The sequence below is a fragment of the Sciurus vulgaris genome (genome assembly GCF_902686455.1).
Source record: "Sciurus vulgaris genome assembly, chromosome: 3".
Lineage (NCBI taxonomy): Eukaryota > Metazoa > Chordata > Mammalia > Rodentia > Sciuridae > Sciurus > Sciurus vulgaris.
In genome coordinates, this window is record NC_136463.1 from 43501783 (window position 1) to 43528636 (window position 26854).

The window sequence follows — 26854 nt, forward strand, 5'->3', positions numbered from 1 at the left end:
TGACATTCTGCAATATGGGGAGTTAGGACTGCAACACGAATCTGGGAAGGGTGTTGGGGAGGATCACACAATTCAGCCCCTATCAGTCAGGAGGAACTGTGTGTGACAAATGATGTTGTTATGTCCCCTTACATGAGGGCTAGTTATTGTTCATCTTGAAAACATACATGAAGGTATTATATATGATTGACTTATAAGGGGATAAGCTTCCTTTCTGCCTTTGCAAATTCTTAACAAATTACCTTAATGCCTATTCAATAGCTAAACTGTTTTCTTTCTTTGCTACCTCTGTGGAGAGATTTGCTGGGTTGGGATATTGTGGTTTTAATTATATTTCCTCAATACCACTGAAGGATTTCAGGGGATGCCATCCCAAAATATGCTACTTTGGCATGCTGATTTGTTCAAACTAAGGGCCAGAGCTATGGCTAGTGCATAGTGCGTGCTTAACACATATCTGTGGAGTAAAGGAAGAAGAAGTGAATGAGTTTAAATGGCATCATTGGTGATTTTTTGTTGTTCTGATTCTCCCCACCTCATGTCATCATCCTATCTGAAATTATATTATTTTAATTGATGACAAGCTTCATATGAACCAATTTTGTGGGATGAAACAACCCAGAAGTTTTACTATTTATTTATTTATTCACTTACTTACTTACTTATTTTTGTGTGGTGCTGGAGATTGACTCCAGGGCCTCACACAAACCTGGGCAAGCACTTCTACCCCTGAGCTATACCCTCAGCCCCAGCCCAGAAGTTTGCAGCCATATTAACAACAACATCCTGATCAAAGATGATGTGTCCTACTGTCTTCCTCAGAGCCACTCAGGGCCCATCCACAGTGAGAGACCCAAGGCACCACTCTGATAAATGACAGTTGTCCCCCAGTCGAGTGGTAAGAAGGAGAAAGGCTTGGCTGGCACCCTTTACCTTCTCTTGCCCACCCTCACCCCCAACAGATCTATGCAGCAAGGACATAAACCCAGTTATAGAGTAGGAAACTGAGGCTCAGGAAGTAATGCCACTTGGCCAAGGTCTCACTGTGCTGGTCACAGGTACCATGCCTCAGGAGCATCTGCTATTTACTGACACCATGGTGGCTCCTCAACACCTTTGCATGAAGAGCTGTTGACAGAGCTGGAAGTACTCAACCTGGAGAAGAAGAGGCTCAGGCTTTCCAAGGGTGTCCTCTGCATGTTTCAGAGAGGAATTAGTATCTATGGGTAGTAATTATAAATGTGTCTCCTTCCCCTCCTCGTCTCCTCCCTCTTCTCTTGTTCCTCTTCTTTTCATCCTCTTATTTTTCTTTCCCTATTTATCATTTGTATTATAACACAATTTACAGTATAAACTCTTTTAGTCATAAAGTTTCAAACCTGACCTGTTCTCCACTAATCCTTATTTCCAAAGTAGATTTGAACTAAAATCAATTAAAGAGAAAAAACCACTTGGTCTACCCCCAGTAACCTGATTCAACCTACTGTTTGTTCTTTCTATTTCATGGTTAAGGAATGGGCTAAAAAACTATGTGCACAATTATGATTCAATCCTTTCAAACAAGGGCTATCAGCCAAACATAAATGACCAAAAATTGTCATAATCTGTGTGTCACGAGGGAAAGCAGGTGGCATTCCTGGTTTGCCCACCAAAGTCCATGACTCCCTATGCACAGTACACAGGAGAATGCCAATGACATCCCAATTTATAGACCAGTAGCCACAACCTCAGCAAATCATTCTTCAGTTCCATTGTTGCCTGTAGTGTTTAGATTCTGATTAAAACTTTTTTTTGTTTTTGTAATCATAGTCTCTTTCAAGTTACAAACTAAAAAGCAAAGTTTTCACCCATAGAAGGCTTCTGTCTTTGTTTCATTTTGCTGGTACCCTTTATCTTTTGTTCTTGTTATAGAACAGAAAAGAAGATTTTATCCTTATTTGTTCACTCAACAAATGTATATTGGGTGACTGTTCCAGGTGGTGGGAAAACTGCAAACAAGCTACCATTTTGAGGACCTTACATTGATTGGAATATTTAGTCAGGAAAGGATAGGTCACACTGTCATAACAAATTCAACTCAGAATACTTGTGGTTAACACAGTAGTGTTAACAATCAATAGAGAGTCCTTTGGATCATGATAAAATGAAGTACAGCTCCTATGGTGTTATCAGTTCTCAGCTGCAAGTGTTGGCAGCTCTCAGTGTTAACAGCTGTCAGTGTTACCATACCTTAGAGCTACTGGCTCAGCTGAGGGTTACTCCACTCAATTCAAGGTAGAAATCACAAAAAGGCAAAGCACTACCATGCAAACAAGACTTTATTGGGGTTTATTCTGCAAGATAGTGAGAAATTCTATCATTCTGCAAACAACAGCAGACTGTATCTTCAAGAGCTGCCCCTTTTGCACCAACATGCTAGTTCAGTTCTTTACTTTTAGCTGTCAGGAGATGGTGAAGGTTCTCCCTATCACCACCCCAGGAGGTCACTCAAAGATACCCTGGCAAGCCTCAAGGACCATCACCCACACTGGGTCTGGCAGAAGCAGCCAGGAGCAGAAGAGAAACAGCAGCCGCTCGCTGTCAGCAGACTGGAAGCCACAGGGGAAGTGCCATGGTGGTGGCAGCAGCTGTGGTGATAAGAGCAGAGGTTGCTGGGGCAGCTGCACAAAAACAGCAGCTGACACAGCCAGGACAGGGGTTGCTGCCTCAGCCTCAGCCTCGACAGCAGCCTCCCTGTGGTGCCCAGAGTCTCCACCAAGGACAGGGTGGGGAGATGATGGCCTCCCCTGCAGCCTCTTGCACTATCCGGGTTCTGAGGGAGCAATGAGCATTGCAAGAGGCAGCCAGATCCCCGTCCCACCTTGACAGGGTCCAACAGGCTGGTGTGGCCATCTGGCTGCACTCTGGGGCTGTGGCAGCTGTCAGCCAGGGGCTGGACACCGGGCAAGGTGGTGCCTGCTCCCACAGGCCCAGGTATCTCCAGCCAGCTGCAAAAACTGCTCCTTCTGATAAAAACAGAAAAACAAAACAAAACACCAACAACACCTTTTGGGTGAGGCTCCACCCTTCCTGTTGTTTCAGCAGGAAGTTGGTGAAATTCTGCTTCACAAAGCCAACCAGAGACTCCATCTCCTTGCAGGGCTGAGGGCTTCACCCAAATAAGGGAAGGAAGAATTTGAGGGGCATGCACCCTAAGTCACCTTCACTCATGCTCCAAGGATAGAACCACAGCCCACAGAGCTGAAAGGGTGCTGGGAAATGTGTAGAAGCAATCGTTATTTGTTGAGCAGCAAATGTCTCTGCAGGGTGGACAGAGGTAGACCATAAGCACATGAATAAACAGTTTTCAAAACAGTTTTTAAAAATGCAGTGCTGTGCAGAGAATAAGGAAATCTGTTGGCATGGTGATGACCAATAGAGGAGGTGACTGATGGAAAGGTAGGTCATACACCCCATGTCACAGGCCCTGACCTGCAATAACCTTTGTCCCTCCTCTCCCCACTACCATCAACCCCAGATCATCCCCACACCATCTCCTTTGAATAGGGAGACCCATGTCTAGAGTTCTGCACACCCTCACCCTCACCTGCACACCACTTCAGTCCCTGGTCATCTCTCTGTTCCCACACTGGAGTCCTCAGGGATCCCAATCATCATGCTTCAGAATAAGGTTGAAATAACAGCAAATCCTGATTCAAAAAGGTTAAACAGTGAGAATGTCTGTCACCTCACATTCCAGAAGTCTGGTGGGAGGGTGGATGCCAGTCTTGGACCCAGTTCTCCCGCTCTTCTTCTGAGGTTTTCTTGGCTCCACTTCTCTTGTGGGCCAGCACTAACCTTGGGTGACAGCAGGGTGGCCTCTTCTCTTGAGTTCTCTTCTTTCCCAGAATTTTCTGGAGTCAATGTAACAGGCTTGGACTGACCATCTGGACCAAGGTGCTTATGGCAGATATTGTTCTTGTCAATGCCAAATCCATTCTTCCTTTCTCTTTGCTAATAGAACTCAATTTTGAGAATTTCTTTAACAATAATGATGCCTAGAATCCTGAGATTTTTGTTCTTCAAGTGATTCTAATATTCTGCCAGGATTGGTATAAGTCAGTAATTCAGTGTGCTTTCTGGCCCGTCATGAATTAAGAAAGAGCACATGATCCAGCTATGGTGTCCACTGGGGGGTTCTGGAAAAGCTTCTGCAGGAAACTGGCTTGACATAACTATAGCCATCTTGGTCATAACTGCCATTTTACGTGCCAGGTGATCATGGATTTTCCCTATAAGGCAAAAAAGTCATGAAGATAGTGTGTTGTGCCAGCTGCTGATGCACAGACTGTTTCTTAACAAACATTGAACATGTTAATAGGTTTTGAGAAAGACCAGCTACATTCTGATTGGCTGTGGTCAACCTTTGCCCATTTTAAACCCCTTCCTCCTCCCTTGGGGTGCAGGGACTCACCTGACTTGTTTCCCATCCAAGATACACTTCTGTCTGTAAGTGTCCAATAAATTGCACTTTGTACAATCCTAGATCTGACTTTTTTCTTCAATCTCACAATAGCTTTTTTCTTGAGTACTGGATTTTTCTGTAACAGGGTCCTTTCCCCAATTTTTTAGTCCATTCCAGTTGCTATAATAAAATACCACAAGATAGGTGGCTTATAAACAACAGAAATATGTTTCTCATGGTCCTGGAGCCTGGGAAATCCAAGATCAAGGTGCTGGAAGATTTGTATGCTGGTGACAGCTCTCTTCCTGGCAGTACATAGAACCTTCTTGTTGTGTTCTCATGTGGCAGAAGGGGTGAGAGAGTTTCTCTTGGGTCTATGTTTTTTATGAAAACACCAATCATCTCACAAAGTCTCCATCTTTGAATATCATCATCAGGGGTAGGATTTCAACTTATGGATTTCAGGGTGCATGCAAAACATTTAGACTATTGCATTTGATGAAAATAGAAGCATAAGAAAATGTGGTCCCTCTTTTACTAGAGATTGGCATGTCTGGATATGACAGTTGGAATAGCACAGCCATTTTATGCCTATGAAGACAGCACCTCCAAGGGTAAGCAGATCTACTGGGAATGACATGGTAGAGAAAGGGAGACCTCAAAACTCCTTGAAAATAGAATTGAGCTTCTGAAACTGCCTTATCTTTGAATTCCTTATTACTTTTTTTAAAAGGCATTTTGAAGTGTGTTTTTTAGGTATTTACATTTGAAAGCATCTTAACCAACGGAGGGAATCAATTGTGTTGCCCACAACAATCTCAACGGTCTCTAATCTCCTTCTCTACCCTGAACTGGTATCCTGCTCTCCTCCTCTTGCCTCTCGGTCCATTCCTTGTTCTAGTGTCCTCCAAACAGGGATCCCTGTTCTCCTACCTGAGAGTTCTGCTCATGCTCCCCAGTGGCTCCTCCCTCCAAGACTCCTCTTCCCCAATCCTGCAGGCTCAGGTGTCCTCCGAGGTTCTCCTGTTTCTGGCTCCTTTCTCAAACCACCCCCAAGCTCTTTACTCTGATCCAATGGGAGAGATGAGTCCCAACTTTGCTTCTAATTTGCTCTAGGACTGTATCAACCCCCTCATCCTCCAGAAGTCTGGAGGGAGGATGGGTGCTGTTCTTGCACACAGGTCTCCATCTCTGCTTCTAAGGTTCTCTTGGCTCCACCAAGGGAGCAGAAACCACTCTAGGTTTTGGCTTCACAGGAAACAATATCTAGGTATTTTCAGTAGAAAGTGATTCAATAAAGGCATTTAGATCTCTGCAAAATCACTGGAAGGGCTGGCACAGCAGGCTCTGGGTCTCCAAGAACAGTTCCTGGGTTTTAAAAGTACTACCCTCCAGAGTCCATCCAAAGCTCTGAAGTGCAAGAACTCACTGTCCCAGGATCAGTGAATTGGGACTGGGAATCTGGCACCATTGCCTTCATTGCTATATGACCTCAAACAAAAGATGTGACTGGACACATTGGACCATAGCATCTCCATACCTTATTCACCCAGAGAAGCCAAGTTTCACAGAATTGCCTCTAAAGATCAGCACTTAACTCTAACCTAGAACGTTGGCTTTAAGGGAGTGTGAGAAATGTGGGTTTAAGTTTTCTGACCACTGATGCACAGAAAGCTGTGAACAGAAATGGGAGATGATGCTAGAGCCAATTGGCCACGTCCAGTGCTGTGAGGTATAGTGTATTGCTCAGCAACGCTGAGCCTATGTCTTGTTCTACAGATTGATTACAGTATCCCTGCTACCTCTAAGGGGTGCTATGGTGATTAAATGAGATCGTGCAGGTAAAGCACTTGGCACATTGCCTTAGCAAGGGCTAATAGTCATGAGTTATTGTTTCGGATACTTCCTCCTGAACTTTATCCCTTACTCTGAAATAGGCTCCAGAGGTCTTTCAGGTGGTAGAAAGTTTGCAGAAGATATAGAAAAAATGATCTTGAGAGGGTGGCCCAATGGTGGGTCTGGGACAACCAAGGCCCTTGGGTCAGCCAGAGCCTCTCTGGACAAGCTGCTTCCTGAGCTCCTCCCAGCTGCTTGGTCATGCCAAGCAAAGCAAACTCTCCAGCCAGAAATGTTATATAAGCTGCATCTTTTGTTTACAGGAAAATCTGAAAACATCAACTGGGCTTGGCCTAAGCTGCTTAATTCCTAAAGGCAACAAAAATTGTCTGGGCAAGTAAGGCAGGCATATGCAAAGCATCTGCTCAGGCCCAGAGCCAGGCAGCCCTTGGCCATCTCTTTGTTCCAAGATTCAAAATCTGAAATGCCTGGGGGAAGCCATGTACTCAGGAATGCACACTCACTGTAGGCCCAGACCCTCTACCAGGCTCTGAAGTTCTCTGCCCTAATGGCAGCCCTGTATTTCACCAGACTCTGGAAGGCTCAGAATGATTTGGAAGTTCTTTCTAGGCATTTCCCAACACTTCAGACAGGGTTCAGTCTCCTAGCAAAGCAGGAAGAGTGGGAGGCTCCTCAGTTTGGGGAGGGAGTACATAGGTATATGAAGAGAGGATGTCTCCTCCTTACTGTCCCACTTCTAAAGCTCACAGCCTTTGTTCCTTCACATGATAATGGTGCTGAGCAGGTGCCAAGCTTCCCAAGCAACTGCTTTGCCCCTCCTGGGAATTCTTCCCAAGCCTAGTCCCAGGGTGCTGCATTCACAGAATATTTTTCCTTTGAGCAGGAACCAAACATGATCTCACAAGTCTTCATGTGGCCTTCTGGGAAATGTTTGTGCTGGTAACTTTTTGGCTTGAGAAAAAACTGTTTCCCAAAGCTCATATGCTTGACAGGAGGTCACAGTGTTGGAAAATGGAAGAAATTGGAGTAATACCTACCTTACCCCAAGAAAGGCAAAGGTTTGAGAGCAGAGAAGACCCAGGTCCAGCTAGATGACCTGGCAGGATGACAATCAGGCCTTTGAGCATCCTGAAACTGAATTCTTTTTCAGGTCAACAGTTGCTAGAAAGAAACAAATAGGTTTTCCTTCTGTTTCTGCTCCTTAGCTTGTGCTCATTGTGATGTAGGTTAGAGAGGCTACTGCATAGCACACATGCATTACTCCTCCATCCTGTGCCTGGGGCAGGCATTGAAAATTGATCACCACACACTTTTCTGCTGAATTATCAGAGGTTGATAGTACAACAATGCAGGACAATGTGGCCAATTGAGCAGAGTCAGCAGACTGGAGAAGATCTATTTGCCATTTGTTATGGTTGAATGTTTATCCTTGAAACAGAAGAGAAGGGTCTGCCTGGCACTCCCCAAGAGATACTTTATTTTTCTTTCTTCCACATTTGTGTCTATGTGTGTGTGCACTACTGCGCATGTGTACATGTTACTGGGAATTAAACCCAGAGGGACTCTACCACTAAGTTGGGGGACTCTACCACAGTCCCTAGCCCTTTTTATTTTTTATTTGAGACAGGGTCTCATTAAGCTGCCCACACTGGCCTCAAATTTGTAACCTCCTGCCTCAACCTCCCAAGCAGCAGGAATTACAGGCATGCACCACCACACCAGCCTCTTTCTTTCATATTTCTTTCATCTTTGACAGGCTACCTCAGACACCCCATGACTGCTCCAGGAAGCTTTCACTTTGGCTGCAGCAACATTCAATTGCAGATCCATTCCATCTAAAACTGACCTGGGCAGAGATCCCCCAACTCCTTAGTTCAGGACTACCATGATGCCCTGATAGCGCAGGAACATCCCAACACCTGAGTCTGCCATTCCAGGCCCTTCTGTTAGTGCAGCACCTCCTGCTGCCACCCTCGGCATCCCCACCTCCTGGTTCTTGGCTCCTCCCAGTTGACTGGCCTGAGATGCCCCCACTCACTCTCTCTCAATCTTTTGTGGGCCCCCAATGCACCTGCTGGTCTCCATGACTTTGAATCTGGCTCATTCTGGGCACAGAATGAGCATCCTAGCTCCATCAGTGAGTAAGGTCTCCCCATCTTACCTATCAAGCAAAAACTTCCCTGACCCTGTCCTGTCTGGATTGTGCCACAGGCTAGGAGATCAGGCTAGGGCAGCAAGTTTGGGGCATGTACACCCCTCTCCTCCCTGCCCCAGGCCGGGTCAGGCAGTTCTTCTTCCTACTAGGATGTGGGGAGGACTGCTGGGCTCCTGAGTTGGATCTCTTTGTCAAGCCCACTTAGGGCCACTGAGGACTGCTAAAGTCCATTTCTACCCTTTGAATGGGGCTTCCTTCAGTCAGATGTTCAAGCTGTAGGACACCTGCAGGGTCTCCACCAGGGGGCAAGCGGATGGGGTTGGCTGTGGTAAGACTGACAGACAGCATTGCCCTTCTGGCTTGCCCACAGTGAGCCTCTGATCCATGTCCTATACATTTTCCAAAACTCTAGAACATCTGTCTTTCCACATTAGATCACAGACCATCTCTATAAGTAAACAATCTTGATGTATAAAAGGGGCTTACCACAGCATCCTGCCCCTGTTCCACAATTTTTAAATAGCTTTATTGAGATACAACTCACACCCACATTCCCCTCTTTTGGGTATACGATTAGTGGGTTTAGTGTATTCACAGGTATGTGTGGCCATCACCAAAATCAATTTTAGAACATTTTAATCACTCCAAAAGAAACCCTGGACCCTTTGGAGCTGTCATCCTTACTCCTCATCCCACCTCCCTGAAATCATTCATCTACTCTGTGTCTACAAATGCACCTGTTTTGACTTTTCACATCAAACATGTTTGTGATCTTTCGTGTCCAACTTCTTCCACTTAGTGTGTTGCTTTCAAGGTTCTGCCATGATGTGGCATTGATCAGTACTCCATTCATTCCTTTGATGGGGGAATGGCATTCCATTGTGTGAATACGCGATATTTTGTTCATCCTTTTATCAGTTGACAGACACTAGGGCTGTTTCCACTTTGCGGCTATTGTGAAGAAGGTGCTGCTACATTTACACAGTGACATGCAAAAGAAGGAGAGCATTTCCCTTGGAAACCTCAATAAATTTCTGTCCATTTTTTAGAGCAGTTTTAGGTTTAAAGAAATATTAGAGTTTTCATATACCCCTTTACCTCTGCCCTACCCCTGTCATTTTTTCCTATTACTAACATCTTGCATGAGGATGGTCTATTTGTTACAATTGATTCACCAATATCCATTCATTATTATGAACTAAAGTCCATAGTATACATTTGGGTTCTCTGTGTTAAACATTCTGGGTTCTGACATATATCTAGTGACATATATCTAGTGATTCACATTACGGTATCCTACGAAGTAGTTTCACTTTCCTAAAATTCCTCTATGCTCCTGCTCCACCTATCCACCCAGCCCACCTGCCCCCAACCCCTGGCAACCAGTGATCTTTGTACTGTTTCCCTAGTTTTTTGCCTTTTGTCATATAGTCATTCTCATACAGTAGGCAGCCTTTTCAGATGGACTCCTTTCACTTCCTGATATGTATATACGTTTCCTCCATGCATTTTCATGACTTGATAGCTCACTTCTTTCCATTACTGAATACCATTTATTTTATTTCTTGCAAAGTTTTCCCCAGAGGGAAATGCCCACCATCTTCTGGGCCTTGAAGCCCTAGAACTTGGCAGGTATCGAATGTCATGTTCAGGGTTTCACCAGTTGGCTCCATCTATCCTCTTGATACCAGGTGTTGAAGATTAAATGCCCAAGAAATGAGGCAAGAAAACAAGTTTTGTTTAAGAGACAGAACACACACACACACACACACACAGAGACAGACAGACAGAGAGAAAGAGAGAGAGAGAGAGAGAGAGAGAGAGAGAGAGAGAGAGAGAGAGAGATTCCTCTAGAGAGGAACCAGGGACTCAGAGCCAGTGTCCATGGGAGTGTGTTTTTATAGATCCCTGTGTCTTTCTTCCCTGTGGACGTGCTCAGAAGTCAGGAAAGAGTAGCCCCAGAGGGTAACTGCTTTTGTTGGGAAGTGAGATCCTTCCCCTTCCACGGAGGTGTTAGTAACCCATTGATGGAGAAGTGCTAGCTACTTATTTCCTTTTCTTTGATAATCAGCAACCTGTCCTTTGCCCCTCACCCACAGGCCTTGGAAATGCCTTGGAACTGAGCCCCAGGTATTTCTGGAGTCCCATGGCCTGGGCCTGGAAGGTACCCAGTGAGATCTTGTTAGGAGAAGAACAGGAAAGGGTGAGGGGTAGAGGGAGGAGGTATTGGGGTAGAGGCAATGAGAAAAGGAAGCAAAGTCTAAGATGTGGTGGGAGGGAAGTCCTGAGTGGCTTCAGGGATTTCTTCAACAGAAGAGCCAGGGAAAGGAAGGAGGCAGAAAGCTGTCTTCCTCAGCTGTCCTTTACCCTGATGATACATGTGAGGCTGGGTCACCAGGACGCCAGAGACCTCAATCTCCCCAGTGGAGAACTTGGGGTTTTACAGTCACAGGGCAGTAAGGAGGAGTCACAGGGAAGGGCTTTCACCCCTGAACTGCAGGTATACATCTTGGGGATGCCAAAGGGCAAAAGCAATGGCCTTGGACCTGGTAAAGCATAACTGAATGAAAAAAGTTTAACTGTACCTGGCCATCATTTATCCTGGGAGCCAGTTTCATGACCCTTCTTCACAATGGACCTAGTCTTCCTTGCTCCCACAATGACTGAGTCCTAGTGATTTGTAAATTCCTCCTGGCACAGGCCACAGTATAGCCTGAAGGGAGGCTGCAGGGAGGAGACTGCTCCTCCCTACCCCAGCTAGCAAAGCTCCCCCGAGCTGCTTGGAAGCCTCCTTACCCCATATATTTCCCCTACCCTACCCCAATCTCTGCCTCCTGCCTTGCCCAGATTTTGTCACTTTAGGTCTTTTACAGTTTGAATCTAAAATGTCCCCCAAAGTCTCATGTGTTGAATGTTTGGTCCCCAGTTGGTGGTGCTATCGGGAAGTGGTAGGAACTTTAGGAGGTAGGGTGTAGTTGGAAGAGGTAGGTCACTGGAGGAATGAGCTTGAAGGATGTATTTTGTCCCTGGACTCTTCTTATCTTTCTGCTTCCTAGCTGCCATGAGGTGAGCAATTCCATACCACCAGTTGCTGCATGCCATGATATGCTGACTGACCACAGGCCAAAAGCAATAAGGCCAAGTGACCATGGACTGAAAGCTCTAAAACTATGAGCCAAAATAAATCTTCCCTCCTTAAAGTTGATTTTCTTGGTTATTTTGTCACAGCAACCAACAGCTAGCTAACATGGGGTTTTCCTTTCCTATGAGGGTACTGGGCAGGCCCAAGTCCCCTCAACACCAAGTTCAGGGAAACTGCTCTGCCCTGTCTCAGGGATAAAGTGTGAGAAATGGGCTATGTAGAAAAGGAGAAAAGAGATTGAGGAGGAGAGAGAGAAGGAAGAGTATTGGTGGACAGCAGAAGCTGTAGACTCGCAGCCATTCTTCCTATAGAGATATGAAGGTTGCTCCTCCTTCATTAAATCTTGGTCAGTAGAAGGGGCAGAAGGGGCCTGGGTGACTTTCCAGTCTGGGTCTTGACATACAGGCAGCTTCCACTTTGTACCCTGGAATGTCTTGTCTTCTGATCCAGCTCCTTGCTGAGAAGCCCTTTGAAGGAGGAAGTAGTGCTCTGTGTAACAGCTCAGTTAAGGGCAGGCACCTCTACCGCCTATGATGAGCCCTGAGATCAAACTAGTCTGGTTGAGCCCCTTGTGATGACAGACACAGCCAGCCAGGTGGACGAGGACCACCCAGCTTAGCCCAGGCAACCCAGAGTCAAGATGTGAATAATGATGTTTAAGACACCAAGTTCTGGGGACATGTATTATGCAGTAATAGAAAACCAGAGCAGAATGTGCTGGAGATACCATATTTTAAATCTGCACAGCATCCCATCCTTTGCAAAGACCACTGTGCACTCCAGGTGGTTCCTGATTCTTCTTCCCCCCCTTTTTGTCTCCTTTCCCATCATAGGTTGGTTTTTTTCTCAGTCTTCCTGGAATTTGTCTCTAGGACTGAAGGTGTTTGGAGCTGTCATCTCAGGGGGTCTCCCTCTGATGATCTTGGGAGTTTGAAATGCCACAATTCTTTTCTGCTCAGTTCTCATCTAGATCACCTGCCAACAATTCTTCTCCCTTTCATCTTTTGCCATTATCACAAGTAGTGTCTACCATTTCCATCAAAGAGCCATTACTGACACAGAAATTGACATAAGGGAGGAAATCATGGGCCATGTATCCCAAGGGAAAGGAGGGGGCTCGGGAACACATTATCACCTGGAAGGGGAGAAGTTGAAGATGTCACAGGGACTGGCTTTCATGATTTAGGGGATTAGTAACCCCTGTTTGAAAGAGATGGGTTGCTGATCAGTCTCCAGTGTGTGGCATCTGAGACCAGAGTGTGACACACTGCAAGGTGGCATGGTTGCTCCTAAGCATTGAAGAGAGACAGAGTTCTTACCGGGTTACAGGATGATGCTCAGGTCTGTCTTTAAATCTGCTTAAAACTTCATTTTGGCTTCCACATTCTGAATTCCCAGAAAAGCAAATCCAGAGGGTGGATGAGCCTACTGATTTCTGTGTAGTCCCAGCTGAATTTGCTATCATCACGTAAATAATAGGACCTTTGTTGGAAAAGAGAGGAGTCACAGCCCTGGGAGAACCTGGAGGACTAGAGAGCCCTGAAACCCACAAGTGGAGGAAGCAGCCCCCACTGTGCCACCTTCCCTGGTAGTGGGGAGGCAGGCAGCAGCTCCTGCATTGTAGCAGGAAGTTGATAATCACCCAGGGTCAAACTGGCCAAAGTCTGGGTTTTGAAATTTTGGAAGCTGTGTGGGGGAGAATTTTTCCATGAAGAAATGTAAGAGTGCAGAAGCTTCTATCACGACAATCCTGGGGAATATTGTGGGAATGGATTTTGAAGATGTTCAGACAAGGATTTGACCTTGAGAAGATGAACTAACCCACTGAAAGCCCTGTGAGTCAGCACTCTGAAAAGCTTTGACCCAAAAGAATACCAAGCTGGTGGTGGGCCATTTGCATTAAATATCGTCTATCTTGGTAAGAACCGGGGGAGGGGTGAGTGGATTCATATTTACTCTTTACTATCCTGCCTTTACTATCCTGCCTGTGCCCCTATAACTGGGCTCCCTGATTACCTCCCCATTGTCACACATCCCTCTCTGTATAAGATACACATCCCTGTGACAGGAGCTAAGCAATAGAAGAGGGTGACCGCTCACCCAAGTGCCCCATCAGCTGGAAGCAGCTGGTTTCATATAAGAGACACTGGGGCTCAGAACCCCAGGGATGATGGAAGGTTTGGGCCAAACTTTCAGTAGAAGCACATTGACCAGCTGAGAGCCAGCGGAAGATGAGAGCAACACAGAAAAGTCATCGAAGGAGTAAAGTAATAAATGCTAGCAATGACCTTATAGCTAGAGTGCTATGGGTTCCAACTGTATTTCCTCTCCTTTTGTGTCCTATGATAATAATCCCAATGGATATAAAATGTCTTCCCTCTTTGTGACATGGAAATATGGTCACAGCTTTCCCTGACCTCCAGAGGAAAACAATTGGGACCCCAGCCTTGGCTCACTGACCTCCTCACCCTTATGTTCAACTGCCTACATACAGTACAGGTGTGAGTCAGAAGCTAAGAAGACATCAGTGGGAGGTGGCTGAGTGGCCGACAGGTGCTGCTCTGGAGTACACAAGGCCACAAAAGGGTGCTCTCCTTGGGACCTCTGGCTTGGCAGTGGACCTGGAGGCTTGGGCTGGGTCCTGGCTGCAATTTACCAGCAGGACGATATGACAAACAGGTGCCTTTGCCATAACTCAGGATGAATAATGCCTTCCTCATAAAAACAGTGGAGACAATAGTGAAAAGAGGTTGGCTGAGGCATGACCCAGAGCTAGTGCTCAGGAAACAGCTGCTGCTATATTCTATAAGCAGGCTGCAATGGAAGGTGCCACATGCCCCCATGGAGGCATCTCCTGATGCCTGTGGTGTGCTAGCTCTGGCACACACCACTGGACTGTTTTGCAGAGCTGTGCTCACCAAGGCGCTGGGATGTCTGAGCACCCAGGGGACAACCAGGGCAGTTTGCCCAGGGCAGGCTGTTTTGCAGAGCTGTCCCTGTAAGAAGTCCATGGTGGTCATCCTACAGAGGGGCCTGCTCCTGCTGCTCCTCTGCCTCTTTCCTTGATGTGCACTTTTTTTTTTTTTTTTTTAAGAAAGTATTGCCATCCTATTATAAGTGAATTTTTTTAAAAATATTTTTTAGATGTTGACAGACCTTTATTTTATTCATTCATTTATTTATATGTGGTGCTGAGAATTGAACCCACTGCCTCACACACGCTAGGCAAGCGCTCTACCACTGAGCCACAACCCCAGCCCCGTGTACTCTTTCTTGATACCCAGGACATCTGCTGCTTTTCTGGCAGGCCATGTCCAGAGTCTGTGTGGCTAAACCCTGCTTTGCCCAAGACCCATAAGGTCCTGGGAAACCCAGGTGGTGGGTGGGAGCCCCAAAATACCTCACCCACCAGGACCCATGCCTCTCTTGGCAACAAATGGTGGCAGGACCTCTGCAGAGTTCAAAGGTTCATACTTAGAGGGAGCTTCCTGCACAGCAGACACCAGTCCATGCCTTGCATTCCCAGCATGCCTGAACTGTTCTGCCTTCCGAGAGAGCCAACATTGCCTGAGGAGGGCACCACCTGCTGGGAATTTCAGGAACAGTTCATTTCAGGATCCCTGGCATTTCAGTGCCCCTCTCCAAAGTGTGGGCAGTCTTTTCTGCTTTATGACTCCTGCTGGCATCCTTATTACCTGCAGTTTTCCGATGAGAAAATAGCCTCAGAGAGGCAGGTAGTTAGTTGCCCAAGATCCCAAGGTGTTGAGGGTGGGGTGGGGATCAAAACTAGTTCTCTGGGCTTCCAGTTGGGTCACCCCTGGTGCTGGCCAATGAGCCTGGTGCCCTGACCCTGCCTCCTCCTCCGCCCACCCCAATACTAGCCCTAACCCAGCCTGCACCCCTTGTGCAAGATGCCACATGCCCAGGCCTGTGAACCCAGGAATGGGAAGCACGGGGGTGTCACAGCAGGTGTCAGGCAGGCATGAAGAACAACTGTCAGCTCTGGCACCTCTGTTTCTTGGCTGGTGCAGCCAGTGCTTGCAGGACTGGTTCCCCTTCTGCTCCCTGGCCATCCCTCGCAGGCTCATAATATATATTAAGTGGTGGCCTATGAGATTGGAGCTTCCTCATGGGTATGTGAAAGAGAACAGGGTGGGCCACAGTGTGGGGCAGCTCACCAGGCTCAGAAGCCCCCTCCCCAGGATGAAGAGTTCACCAACCCAGGACACAGCAGGGGACGTTAGCTGGGGACATATCTGTCCTTGCTGGGCCATCTCCCAATCAGGCTGTAAGCACCCAGGATGTAGACCTTGGCCTTCCTGCTGAATCCCAGAATGGGCATGGCACTGAGTGGGCACCCATGGGAGGTGACCCAAGTCATTGGAGAAGAGGCTGAACAAACCCTTAGGGAGTGTGCACGGTACTCAAGGCTTAGCAAGTATGGGGCCCTTGTCTGATGCCTTCCATGTGTGGAGTCAGCCCAAAGTCAGAGGCCAAGGCTGGAATGGCCTGGAGACATCATCTATTCCAACCCCTATCCCCCATTTACAGATGAGCAAAAAAAGCCCGAGAATGAGAGCAATAGTCTGGAGGTTCACAGAAGATTCGTGGCAGGGCCGAGACCAGAACTCAGGTTGTCTGACTTTTGGCTTACTCTCCTTTCCTCCCTGGCCATGCCACATGCACAGAGGAGTTTATCTTGAAAGACAAACCATGCAGGGTGTAGCCTGTGGGGAGTTTCAGAACTGGGCAGGATTTTCCTGGCAGTCCAAAAGGCAAACAAGAACATCCTCTTCTTATTATTGCAAATCTGCCCTTCAAAGTCATGTGCCCTTTGTTCCTAAGCAGAGGAGCATTATCAGTCCAGCATCTGGGGCATCTCCTGATGTCTGGGGCCCTGGTAGGGTGCTGTCCTGTGCTGTCCTTGGCCCAGGCCTGTTCTGCCTGATGGATCTATCTGGGCCCACAATGTGACCACATGATCTGTGAGCCTCCCATAGCATGCCTGCCCTCATCCTCCACCTGAGAGCCTAGATGTGTCACAGGAGGGTACAAGCTGTCATATAAAAACCTATCTCTGTCACCCAAGGGACCCAGGCCTACCAGACCCTGTCCCTGCTTGACTGACAGCAAGGCTCACACACAGAGGCCCACAGTCAGTCCACTAAAAGAGATATTTCATTCACAGATGTCAGAATTAAAGAAAATTAATTAGTATTACTTAAAAATTGAGAGATTTCACATTATAATCTGAATTTTTGTATTTTCTTGAAAAATGGAACATTTCATCCAATGGTAGGCCTATGCTCCTGCACATCACAGTTGGTCTGAGCTGGGTGATAGCATCCCTGAAGTCCACCACAGTTCCAAGATCCAGATTGTCTTCTTCCTTATGTGTGGCCCATGTCACTCATGTAGGCATCTGCTGGCCTTCTGGAACTCATATGTGTCCGTGAACTCTTTAAGCAAACTATTCAGAAAAATCTATATTTAGCAAATTAATTTATAGGGCTGGGGATACAGATGTAGAGTGCTTTCCTAGTATGCACAAGGCCCTGAGTTCCATCCCCAGCACTGCAAATAATAATGATAATAATATTAATAATTTATAAGTTGATTCTTTTTTCTTTTTTCTCTTTCTTTTTTGGTGGTACTGAGAAAGGCGAGTCTTTTTTCACAAATGGTTTCCACGGACTTTTTTTTTTTTTTTCTTACAGGGAGCTTTTTCTACTGAAGACCACATCTACTTCTTTAAAATTCATTTACTCATTTCATTTTTGTATCACACTGATTTTAAAGGCCAGCCTGCCTTGAAGTCCCAGATGGAATGGGTGCTTATGTGGGATACATGTACATTCTTAACCCTTCTCCCAGTCCCAGATGTCACTGTCTCATTGTCAGCAACCATGAATGCATCTCTTCACATCCATCCTGCTCTCCTCTCTCTGGGCCCAGGCTGGAAGGCTGCCCTCCACTCCAGCCCTGCCTCTTCCTGGTTCAGGAATCCACCCCTTGCCAGAAGCTGGAGTATAGCTTTACTCACACCTCTTTATGTGGGATCTCAGATTCCCATGGGGCCCAATATCAGTAGCCACTCTGGGAGCTACAGATGTTGTGCAAGCAAAGTAATCTAGCTTTCTGGGACATGCTCTGCACAGGTAGCTTGGAGTCTTCTCTTGATGAACCTTGGGATGTTGGCATCCCAAGTCAAGGGCCTGGGTCAGGGGAGGGCCCAAAACGTGGGCATGAGGGCTAGCCCTGGGAGATGGCAATTAGACCTTCCAAACCAGCTGCACCTGCCATCTGACCCAGAGCTGCCACTCCCTGCACAGCGAACATCTCCCACCTTGTTCCCTTTCCACTAACTCCTCCCTGGTTGCTGGGATTCTGGGACTCTCCTGGAGACTGGTTTAGATAAAAGCAAGACTCTTTGAAGTTCCTTCCTCTCCGGCACTCAGCTTCCACTGTCCAAGTTCATTCTGTAATTCTGGGCCCTTACAGCATCCCCACAGGTTGAGGCCTGACGGCCCCAACCCCAGAATGAGCTACTTCACATACTCCTACATCATGGCTCTGCTTTCTGAGACTGGCAAATTCCAACCAGCAACTCAGGAAAGCAGTGATTCTGGGGCTTTAACCTAAATCCCCTGGAGGACTGTGGTCATGGATAGCTGTGGTCACTCAGCAGAGTCTAAATCAGTAGGTTAAAGGTGAGGTCTGAGAATCTGCATTTCTAACATGTTACCAGGTGCTGCTGCTGCTGGTCCAGGAATTCCCACCCCTGCAATAAAACATCTTCTATATGGTGCCTGTCCTGCAAAAGTATCTAATCCAAATGAACGAGTCTCATGCAAGGGACTTGGACCCTTTGACCAAAGAAAGGTTCCTGGGTGCAGCAGGACCAGGGTGACTTGCATGGAATAGGGGCCAACCCTTCACTGATGGTTCCTCCACTGGTCGGGATCTGTCAGCACTGTTGCGTTTGTCTCTTCCAGTTGGCATTTTCCTGGTTAATTTATTAATTCGATCTATTTATTTACTGTGTGTTTATTTGGATTGTTTCTCTATTTGAATTCATTTAAATAATGTCTTTCTAGGACACTGTCAACTTCTTTGGCATGAAGTTGCTCATAATATTCCCTTATAATACTTTTCTTTGGGATCAGTAGTGACATCCCCTCTTTCATTCCTGATTTTGGTAATTTATGTCCTACTTTTTTGTTTTCTTAGTCTTATTCTACTAAGATCAAATACTTGCTGTTTTTCAATTTTATGGATCTTATCAAAGAACTAACTTTTAGGGGCTGGGGTTCACTTGCCTAACACATGTGAGGCACTGGGTTCAATCCTTAGAGAAAGAAAGGAAAGAAAGAAAGGAAGAAAGAAAGAAGGAAAGAAAGAAAGAAAGAAAGAAAGAAAGAAAGAAAGAAAGAAAGAAGGAAGGAAAGAAAGAAAGAAGAAAGGAAAGAGAAAGAAAAACGAAGAAAAGAAAGAAGGAAGGAAGAAAGGAAAGAAGGAAGGAAAGAAAGAAAAAAAGAAAAAGAAAAAAAGAAAGAAAGAAGGAAGGAAGAAAGGAAGGAAGGAAGGAAGGAAGGAAGGAAGGAAGGAAAGGAAGGAAGGAAGGAAGGAAGGAAGGAGAAAGAAAGAAGGAAGGAAGGAAGGAAGGAAGGAAAGAAAGAAAGAAAGAAAGAAAGAAAAAGGAAGAAAGGAAAGAAAGAAATGTATTGTGTCCACCTATATATTTTTAAAAAGAACTAATTTTTGGTTTGGTTTCATTGGTTCTCACTGTTGTTTGGGTATAGATTGTTCTTATTAGATTCTTAGAGTGGAGTATTATTAGGTTATTGATTGGAGACCTTCCTTCTTTTTTGACATAGGCATTTAAAATTATACATTTCCTGCTGCTGGGTATAGTGGTGTGTACCTGTAATCCCAGCACCTCAAGAGACTGAGGCAGGAGGATCACAAATTTGAGGTCAGTTGCAGCAGTTCAGCCCTGTCTCAAAATAAAAAATAAAAAAGGGCTGGGGATATAACTCAAGTGGTCAACTGCCTCTTGGTTCACTCCTCAGTCTGTAAAAATAAACAGTAACAACAACAAATAAATACAACTATGCATTTCCCTCTAAACATTACTTTATTTGTAATACATTTTTCTTTTCATTAAGTTCAAACTACTTTTACATACCTGTGATGTATTTTTTGGACCCATGTACTTCAAAGCTTATTATTTACTTTCCAAATATTTGGGGGTTTCCTCCTGGTAGTTATTTTGGTGTGGTCAGAGGGCAGGCATACTTTGTATGAATCCAGTCCTCTTCCAATTTATTGAGGTTTATTTTGTGGCCTCTGACCTGGAGAGTTTTGTGTGACCTTTTACTCCAGGACTGTTGTTGTGTTGGTTGCTTAATATTTTTCCTGGACTAGTTCTGTGACTCCTGTGTCCTCTACAATGGGCACCTGCTGATCTCTCTGTCCAGAATTTTTTGTTTCTTATCTGTTGACTGTAGCATTCAGTCAATTACTAGTCAAGATTATGCTCAAAGACCTTAGCTAGTAAGGCTTTCATTCTCTGCAGAAGGACCCGTGTGTAGGCTGGAGACACATTCAAAACTGGGGTTTTTCAGGTCTGCCCCAGCCTTTAATTTCTTCTGGGTCTCTTCTGCCCACATGCATGGGCTCCACTATCCAGGGACATGTGGGAGGCCGCAGCCTGCTCTTGTCTCTCCTACACAGAGGCCCAGCCTCCACTCAACTTGGGATATGCTGAGAACTCAGCCCCAGCTGTTTCACCTTGTGAAATTTACTATTAAATCCCCGGTCCATGGCTTCTCCAAAATGTGCCCAAAACCTCAGTTTCTCAGGGTCACCATTAAAATGGCCACTTATTTTACAATGTTCCCAAGGCTTCTCAATCTTGGCACTACTGGTGTTTAGACTAGATAATTTTTGGTAATTGGGGCTTTCCTGTGCATTACAGGATTTTAGCAGTATTCTTGGTATCTACCCATTAGATACCAGTAGCACCCCCTTGTCATGACAACCAAAAGTATCTCTAGACATTGCCAAATGTCTCCTGGGGGCAAAATCACCCCTGGATAAGAAATACTGGTCCAGAGGGATATATAAAATACAGAAATGTGCACATTATTTTTGATGTTCAAGAGGCATATATCTCTCCTCCATGCATTAACTATCTGCCTGAATGATAAAAGCAAAACAAGATCATACCTACCCTTCATATGAATGAAATAAAGATAACCAAATACCTACTGGTAAATAATGCCAACTGACATGAGCTGTGTCTCTAGTTTCTTAGTTTATTAGATCTGGGATCAAATTAGGAGGAAAAAGGTTAACCAAATAAAGCAAAGAGTACATTTTACAAATCAGTTTTTGTTTGTGAGATAAGACATGCTCATAGACTTCAATTGGCAAGGGCTGCCTATTGCATATGGAATAAGATGCCACCTATCTTGCCACATGTAGCAGACAGAATAAAGGCTCCCAAAGATCTTTATTCAGAATCCTAATCCACATCCTAATATTCAGAACCTGAGTATTACATGGCAAATGGTACACTGCAGATGTGGTAAGAATCTTGAGATAGAGATAGTTCTGGATTATCCAATGGGCCCAAAATAATCACAAGGATTATTAGTTTTTGTACCAAGCATCAAACCCAGGAGTGCTTAATCACTGCCCTTTTTGAGACAGGGTTTCACTAAGTTGTTTAGGCTGGCCTCAAACTCAAGATCCTCCAGCCTCAGCCTTCTGAACCACTGGAATTACAGGTGTGCACCACCACACCTGGCAATCACAAAGATCTTTATAAGAAGGAAGCAGGAAAGCCAAGATGTGAGGGTGGAAGCAGAAGTTGGAGTGATGGGGGCCACAGGTCAAGGAATGCAGGCAGCTTCCAGAAGCTGGAATAGGCAGAAAAAGAGACTTAAACTGAGGACTGTAGCAGGAGCCAGTCCTTGACATTAGTACAGTGAGACCAATTTTGAACTCCTAGCCTACGGAACTGTAAAATAATGTTTGCAGTCATTTCTAGAGCAGCCACAGGAAGCCAATATACCATGTGAAGTTAGTCCTGTCTCCCAGACCTGCTGGTAGTTGGCCACCAGTTCCACCTTTACATTCTAGTGAGCCAAACATGGTATGATGGTGAAGTGTGGGGACTCAGGACCTTGGTCCAAAACGCACTTAGTTCTGTGTTAACATACGCAAGTGATCAGGTCTCCCTGTGACAGCCTCCTCACGGTTAGAATTACATGATATAAATAAAGCAATGCCATGTAAACTGTTCAGGGTCTTGTTCCCTTGTCACTCTCCCAGCATATCTGTGGCAGAGTTCTGAAACGCATTGGGAAGCAGGCCTTTGGAGCCACTGTGTACATTACATCACTGGCCTCCCTCTGGGCACTCTGCTGACCTTTGTGGTTGGAATGAGAATAGTGATACATGGTATGAGGAAGTCAGGAGAGGCCTGGGGTGGTTACCTGACATGCACTTTGGCACTTGTCTCCAACAGGCCTCTGCATAGGCATGCTGGCCTGTGTCACTTTTTAAATTTACTTTTATTTTTATTTTTTTTCAATTTATCCCTTCTAGTTGAACAGAAAGCTGGCTGCAGAGGTGGTGAGTAGGTCCGCTGCCCCTGGCCAGCATAGGCAGAATGCATCAGGACTTGGCAGTGGTGGTCTAGGGAATAAGCTGTGGGGAATGTGGAGGGGACACTGGAGCCTCAGCATTTATTCCTGACATTGTAGTTGACCAGTGTGAGCACTCTCCACAGTTACAAAAAGAAATGCAAAAGCCAAGCCTTTTTGAGATGGCTCAACTGCTGAAAATCAAACAAAAGCAAAGAGCTCAACTCAACTAACCTGAAACCAGATAAGCACCCACTAGTATGCTTGGATTTTAGATAAGGTAATGAAATGACTTGGCCCACTATCCTCTTGGATGAACGTTGGAAGCAGGGCCAGGCAGCCTTTACTTCTCAGACACAGGAAAAGCATAGCAGAGCACCTAAGGGTAGTTCCCCCACAGATCCCAATCCTGTCACATGGTTTTGCCTTTGTGCACAAAGGAAGTCATTCTGAAATTTAAGACACTGGTAACAGACTTAAATCATCAACAATTAAAAATCCACAGCTATGAACAGATGGCTATGTGCTGCTTTAACATCTGTTTAAAAGGCAGAGAATACAAGGCCAGTGGTGACTAGGAGGGCGGTAGGCTGACCCAGGTATGCTCTCTTCCCTTCAAGCTCAGATGTATATGGAGCTGCAGCCTCAGAAAGCAGAGCATAGTCCCCAGGTCTGGGCCTTAGAAGGTGGCTCGTTCTCCAGGTAATGCCGTCACAGGTGCTTCTGCTTTAATATTCACACAAACGTAGGCAGAACATCACTCCTAGTCACCCCATGTACCTTATATGAAGGGAAACTGGGCAAACCCAAGCTGTTTTTCTTCCTACCTTCATGAAAATCCCATGAGATCCATCAGGAAGACAACATCTATTGTTTCACGAGGCATGGAAGTACCAGGTCCTACCTCAAATACTTCACACCAACAGTTTTGAGAGGCAGACACGTGTTCCCATGCTTAGTTGAGGAAGCGAGGCTGAAGGAATTTCGGTACTTTCTCCATTACCCCATGACCTGTAGAGGTCAAAGACAGTCTCTGAACATTGGCCCATCAGGTGCTAAAGCTCATGTTCTCATCCACTGAAGCCCACTCCAAGACAGAAAGCCACTTCTTGGTCTCTAGCTGTTGGTCCAGGAAGACCAGCTTGCCCTTGATCAACTATCCACAGGAGGCGCTCAGTGGTTTATACTCAATTTCCATGTGATGAAGTGATGCCCCAGCTTCAAAATACAGGGGCCCCTCCCACCCCAGGGCTGGTCTGTACCAGGCATTGAGTAAATAGGTCAAATCTCTTACAGGTTACATCTCCACAACTTCATCTCCTCCTGGGCTGTCCCCTCATCAGTGCAGTAGTCAGTTCATTAAAACTCTGGGAGTTTAAGTTGTCACAAGAGAAGACGTTAAGATATGATCAATTAGGAGTTTAATAAGTGCTTTTGAAGTCATACATAAAAGTTACACTTGACATGCCACATGCTATCACAAGGACAGGTTCAAACAGAAATACTCCTCAACTGATCTTAGTAGTAAGCTTTATCTGTACAGTAAATTCACAGTTCAAGATGCTTTCCCACATATTTCCTCCTCTGATCTTACTTGCAAGTACAGCACATATTTTCCTATTGTGCAGGAACTTTTTCTTATAAGGCATTGAGCCTTAGAACCAGTCACTCGGCATAACAAATGCAGCCTCAGCTTCTGGATGGGAAAGCTCAAGTTCTCCCCGACCTCCAGGACTACCAAGTTTGCTCCTGTTTGCTTCTACAGAGTTTACAGGCAGCTCTCCATAGCATTACCTTGATGGCAAATTCAAGGTCTGACTCGAGGCAGCCCTTGTCCTTGCAGCTCCTACCAGCAGACCCACAGCTGCCTGGAAGTGAAATCAGCCACAGTAATCGTGTGGCTTGTCACCCCAGTCCTGGCCATCAGGACTACCAAAGAGCACAGAAGCAGAAAGTCATGTGGCTACCTTCAGCATACATTTGTGCATTCACACAGTCTACCCTACAAAAGCACCCATGCGTCCAGTGCAGGTGAACACTTGGAACCACTTCTCAAAAAAGAGGAAAGAACTTCACTGGGCACCTTGTAGTGACATTCAGAAAAATCTGAAGTGCAGATCAGCAATTCTATTGTGGTCAAATTGGTTTTTTTCTTCTCTGACCAGGACTGTTCTTCAGAAGACATTAGCCCACTGGAAAAATAAGAGTCCTGGGATTGTCACTATTATTCAAGAATATAAATGGTTTCAAGCTGGGCACAGTAGTGCACACATGCAATCCCAGCTACTTGGGAGGCCAAAGCAGGAGGGTTACAAATTCAAGGCCAGCCTGGACAACTTAGACCCCATCTCAAAAAATAAAAGGAGCTGGGGATGCATCTCATTCACAGAAAACCCCTGGGTTTACTCCCAGTAAAACACACATACACACACAGAGCACACAGAATATAAATGGCTTAGAATTACAGATTCAAATAAAACAAAATTGCAAAAACCACTAACATTATAAATTGCACTTCCTAGGCATAGCCTGATGCCTGTTTGTCCATAGATCCTCTATAAACTCTCTGAGAAGGTAGCAGTGGGCCCTGCCCAGGGAACCCCTTGACCCCTGCACACATGGATGCTATAAGACCCTGGCTAGGGCAGGGGATTGTCTACAGATCTCTTACCTTTTCTCCATTTCTTTCATTCCACCAGCATTTTCATGTATCATAGACTTTGAGAAATACTTGCTCATACTGCACTTTTTCTTATAGCAGTGGTATGATAAAAACCAGAGCAGCAAAGATTATTTTGCCACAGAGCCTCAGGATGGAATTCAGTGCTGACCCAAATTTCTGGATGCTTTTGACACCTGGGATTGGTGAACATCTTTGGATTCAATGGTAAATCAGGTCACAGGTAGCCATCAATCAATATCTCTCTTCTCCTTTTCCCTCTCCCTCTCCACCTCCTCCCCATGCAAGCAGAAATCAAAGTCTGAGAAAAAAAATTTTTGGCTAAGAATTTAAAATGAGAAAGCACAACAAAGACAGTTAACAAAAACCATCTTTGTTAGATAAAAGCAAAAAATGGAGAAAACTTAATAAAGAAAACATGATCAAAGGATTATCTCCAACAGCGCATGTCTGAGATTTCACATGAAGAATGATATCAAAATTCATGCCAATTTTATGAAGTATAATCATTTATTTAGGAGAATATATTAGTAGACAAGCCAATAATTTAGCTTAACTAGAAATTATAAAATACAATTAATATAGTAAATGAAAATTCCATATTGAAATTTTATATAAGATATTCTATGATTGATCGTTCTATCAAAACCACAGTTTAAACAACTGTTTTCCTAAATTAGGCCAGTGATTAACTCTTGACACCTTGTAAGGTGGTAAAGATATACCATACTAGATAGCCTTAATGGAACAAATTATTTAACAAAATTGATTATACATTTGATAGTGCGAGTTACATTCTGTCATTGAGTGGGCCAAGTCTCTTTTCAAATTCAAGCAAAGGAACCAAAGTCCCTGCAACCAGGAGCTCCAAGGCATAGCACAGCACTCCCTGGCAGAGAATGCCATTCCACACAGGCCTCCTTTGGCACTTTCCTCCTTGGATGACGTACCTCAGGCTCTAGTGAGATCTGCCCATTTGTTCAGGAGATCCTCTTACCATCTCCATTCTTTTTATTATGGCCAACTAACTTAAACAGCATTCTCTAAACTTCTCTATATTATCCACTGTCTCTTCCCCATGAAGTTCTAAAGCCCTGAAGTCCTAATATTCAAGGCCTCTTTTTTTGTGACAGGAAATGATTCCCCCATTTTAAGCCCTGCAAGTTGAATAGAACAGAAAGGGATCTCTTTGAGGTTTAAAAAAGTGAAATTTACTTGTATGGTACTCTAGAAATAAGATGGTTAAACACTTGTCCTCGAAGATCTACTAACTTGCAATTTTAGGGTCCTGAGAAGATTTATTTTACCACCACATTGCCTAGGCTGGCCTCGAACTTCTGGACTCAAGCAATCCTTCTGTCTCAGCCTCCTAAGTAGCTGGAATTACAGGCAAATGCTACTGCACATGGCAGTATTTTTATACTTACTCTAATTATAGCATTTAAAAAAAAATGCTAGTTAGGTTTCAGTAAGATGTTAAGTCCAACATCATGTCAAAGACAGGTGATACTTGCATGAAACTGGCAAAGATTTTCTAGCAAGCCCTAGACTTTATAAGATGCTTTGAGTGATATTATTCACAAAAAGCATTTATGAATAACCACAGCAGACTGTCAAAACCAAACACACTCCAGATGATGGAGAATGAATGGGAAAGGATGAAGAGCTCTAATTGCTGGAAGCAAGTCCCTAAGTCCCAATGGATGAGGAGCAAACCTCCACTCACAGCCTTGCTCCCCCAACTCCAGTTTTAGTGCACCAAACTTTAAAGGGATGCGGGAATATCTTTTTTTTTTTTTTTTTTGCGGTACTGGGGATCGAACTCAGGGCCTTGTGCTTGCGAGGCAAACACTCTACCAGCTGAGCTATCTCCCTAGCCCCTGGATCCAGGAATATCTAACCTTACTTCTTTGGACTATAG

General features: G+C 45.2%; 1 long non-coding RNA gene across 1 annotated transcript; it reads right to left on the bottom strand.

The window, feature by feature from the left end:
• Nucleotides 1–2300: 2300 nt before the first annotated feature.
• On the bottom strand, nucleotides 2301–26710 carry LOC306658388. Its single transcript, XR_013763040.1, has 3 exons — nucleotides 23158–26710; nucleotides 4454–4624; nucleotides 2301–4271 (listed from the first exon to the last, which is right to left on the bottom strand). It is a non-coding gene; the product is annotated as an uncharacterized lncRNA (long non-coding RNA).
• Between the last annotated feature and the right edge of the window lie 144 nt (nucleotides 26711–26854).